At 41.1% G+C, this 4017-nt stretch overlaps 1 long non-coding RNA gene across 1 annotated transcript; it reads right to left on the minus strand.

The window, feature by feature from the left end:
- Positions 1-304: 304 nt before the first annotated feature.
- LOC125311169 lies at positions 305-3706 on the minus strand. Its single transcript, XR_007196455.1, has 3 exons — positions 3525-3706; positions 3270-3426; positions 305-613 (listed from the first exon to the last, which is right to left on the minus strand). It is a non-coding gene; the product is annotated as an uncharacterized LOC125311169 (long non-coding RNA).
- Positions 3707-4017: the final 311 nt, after the last annotated feature.

A 4017-nucleotide genomic window follows, 5' to 3' on the forward strand; every position in this document is an offset into this window, starting at 1 on the left:
ATAAGAACAAGCTGTCCAGAGTTGTTAAAATGGCAGGGAAAATCATAAGGCGACCTCAAAAAACACCAGATAATCTATACAGCACTGCAGTACACAGAAAAGCCATGAACATACTAGATGATGACACACGCACCTTCCATTCTGAATTTGAGCTGCTCCCCCTAGGGCGGCGCTACAGAATACACATGGCAAGGAAACACATATACAAAAACTCTTTTATTCCAAATGCAATTTCCATGGTCAACAAACAATGGAAAAACTAGACAGAAGGCAGGAGTAGCCAAGAACACTACAAATGGGCTGGAACTGGTGCTTTTTGCCTTGTATCTGATGTGTATGCATAGTCTATTAATTATTATTAAACTGGTCCATTAAACTAGAAATCAATCTAAACAAACACAGAAACAGAACATAAAACAAGTACAAACAGCTTGTTGGCTACAATTGTGATTGATCTTTCCTCCTTTCACATTTAATCCTGTTAATGATCTGGTCCATTTTAAAATTAGCCAGCAGTCGTCTTCCTCCGTCTGTCTGTTCCAAAACGGCCATTAGTCGTTGTGCCCCAATCGGTCCAGCTCTTATTCACGTCTCCACAGGTGGATCTTAGATTCTGAAATGTGGGATATATAGAATTGAAGATGGGTCAAGTGTGTCAATTTTAACAAAGGAACAAGGCCTGCTGGTAATGTGAAAATGTGTTTATTCAATGATCTTACTTCCTGTCATTCATGATTACTTTATGTTGCGAAGCTACTGGATGTGTTTTAGCTTAGTTATAATAATCAGCAATTAGTAAGCATAAAAGTGGCACACAGAAGAGAAAAGAAAGACGAGAACTGGGGCCTCATTTATAAAGCGTTCTTACGCACAGATTTGATCTTAGACCGTGCGTACGCTCAAATCCATGCCAACGCTCAGATTTATAAAAACCGTCTTTGACGTGGAAAAGTGCTTATCTCCACGTCAGGTTCAAACTTGACGTACGACCATTTCCTTGTGGTAATGCCGGTGTTACATGGCAACTGGCTCCCGTGCTAACTGGCTGCGTTGATGACGTTTCATGATTGATGACGAGTCTTTGACAGATGTGGCCGCTTGCAGATTTGTCACTTTCTGATATACTAGAGGCGCACACAAATATGCATGACATGTTTAAAAGTCAAAAATGTATGTAGTACTACATGCACTGGACCATGAATATGCCACCCAAAAAACAAACACCTAAATAGCATAAATTAACTTCACGTGGGTATCGAACCACGAATAAATTGACCTGTTTGCTTGTTAATCAGACGTCTATCAACTTGCGCCACGAGCCAGCTAACAGCACTCACAGAAATTGACTTCAGTTGTATGATTAAAAGAAGTCAGCTAACGTTATGATAATTGTAACAAGTTAACATAGCTGTTCATGTTATCTGGCTACCATGTTATCATGTTACCGTTGCCCAAGCCATTTAGTAGGCCTTCATGGTTAAGTAGCCTATCATGGTTAAGTTTTACAAACGTTTCACTGAGGTTAGGCTGTGGCCGCCCCTACCTGAAGTGTCTGTAGAGCAAATACATCAGCAAATAAATCAAATAAAAATGTGTTGCCTAATTGTGTATATTTTTGTCCAGCCTATTCTTTTAAGAATTCAGTTCATGAAACACAGGCATTGAAACCCACACTGCAATGGGCAGGAGAAGTCTATAGCGTGTCCATATTTTACACAGAATTTGCGCACAGGGAGAATAAAAATTCTTAGGCTTATAGGCTATTAACATTAATGTTACTGACATGTAAACATGGGTTTGATATTTTATTGATATTTTATTTAGCCTACCAATTCACACGTCCATGTTTCTCCTGTGGCGCAACAGGTTAATGCCCAGGCCTTTATGTTGCTTTTTCACGCAGTCGACATGGGTTCAATCCTCCCCATTACACGTTTTTTTTATTATTATTTATTTATTTTTAGACCAGCAACGCTTCCTCAATTTTACTCGCGTTTAGCCTCCACTACATCCTAATTTGCGCTCATAGGCCTATTCCCAGCTTCGTAACAGAAAGGTAATATTTGAATGTAAACTATACAATGTAGGCTATAGATATTTTATATCATATATAGCCTACACAACCAAGGGACGGAAGTTATCCTCTGAAAGCAGGGCATCTTCATATTTAGTGTTGCGTCGGAGTTGAGTAAAGAGGTGCAGAGCGCGCACCTGTTTGCATTTTTTGACTGACAGTGCTCAAGATCATATGACAATCCGTGAGTTGAATAATGTAGGCTAAAATATAAAGGTAGGCCTAAAGCAAACAATAAATGACAATGTTTAAGCCATTGGACATTGTTAAAAGAAAACGATAGCAAAGATATGCAGAATGAATGACCGGCGAACTATAGGCAAAACTTTTTCAGCAAAAACATAGTCTATCCTAAAAGAAACCTTTAAGCCTACATGACATATCGCTTATAATTTAGTCCTCTGTTTTGTAGGCTAAATCAGCATATTACCCTGGGTCATGTTGGAAACGTACTGGGTTACTTTGTTAAACCGGGGTAGACAAAACCTGGGGGCTCATGTACAAAGTTTGCGTACGCACAAAAATGCTGCGTACGCCACTTCTCACGCTCACGTCCGGATGTACGAAGGCTGACTTGAACGTGAGAATGTGCGGTCCTCCACGCAAACTTCATGTCTGGCGTACGCACATTTCCAATGTGTATCGTCAGTTGGCGACACTTAGAGGCAATGCAGCGCAACAACATTAGTTGATCGCGAGTCTAGGCCTTTTTTTTGCACAGTATGTGAAACGTGGGTTATTAAAAAAGATAACACTTCGAAAGTAGGCCTATGTTTCTATATAAATATAAATGGACATGCAACATGCTCAAATTCTACTAAGTTATGCAACAACCTATCTATAATGACAACTGTAGACTTATTAGAGGATACAAATTAAAAGGGAATGTGACACCTATAGCCTACACAGAATTGATAGGCTGACTAATAAGCGCGGATATAAGCTATTTCCCTAAGTGTGATTGACTGCGTAAGATACTAAATTTCCTCGAGTAAGCATTCACATTATTGTTGTCACACTTGTACATGATCCAGAAATCGTAATGTTGTGGCGATGTGGCCTGGATCAACTTTGTTTATTCCACCTCGAGTGCGCGATGCGTGGTAGCCTACTTGGACACGATTGATTTAATGTTTTTTTTTATTAATGCAGTTGTGTTGTAATGGTTCAAATGCATCAAACCCAGTTAATTTACCTCTTTGTCACTAGCACTGAAAACCTTTTTGCCCCTCTTCGACGAAGCTGGCATGCTGCTACTGCTGAAACCTGGTTGCTCTACATCAGCTGGTAGAGACATCAAGCCAGACAGAGCCTTTGATGCCTCTACTGCTGTCCTCTCCCTTTCTACGAGTCTGTAAGACATAAATATACATACATTGCTGTCTTGTAACTCATTGCCTTGGTAGATAATGTAATCATTGGATTACAATGCCTTTTAGTTTATACTAACCTGTAACATTTGGCCGCCGTTTGTTGCCTATGGCACATTAGGTCGGACAGGTTCGCTGACTGTTCCGGGCAGTTCTAAAGAAACTGCGTCACTGCAGTCTTCCTCATTAATGTGCAGGTTATATAGCTGGCCAGTCCAGCCTTGGTCCAAATGGACTGGACTGCCCGGCCGACTTGGCTGCTTTCAAGAGCCTTTCCCTGCCATGATAAAAAAACTGCCTCGGCTTGAGGAGAGACCTGTGGCCGAAAAATTCTGCAAACAGATGCAGCCATCTCTTCAGCTCCTCGCTTACCACAACCTTGGCAGGCCCAGTTAGGTGAGCCGTTTTGTGCTCCTTCACTGAGATTATCGTAGCACCCTCCAGGTCTCGGGATGACGTCAGTTCCTGGTGTGTCATGTTGGCCAGGACTCCAGTCCTGTTGGCATTTTGTAATACAATGCTGGTCATTATGAAGTCACGGACCAACATGTATTCAGTCTGGCTGATCGGTTT

Source organism: Alosa alosa, chromosome 18, assembly GCF_017589495.1.
Source record: "Alosa alosa isolate M-15738 ecotype Scorff River chromosome 18, AALO_Geno_1.1, whole genome shotgun sequence".
Taxonomy (NCBI): Eukaryota; Metazoa; Chordata; class Actinopteri; order Clupeiformes; family Clupeidae; genus Alosa; species Alosa alosa.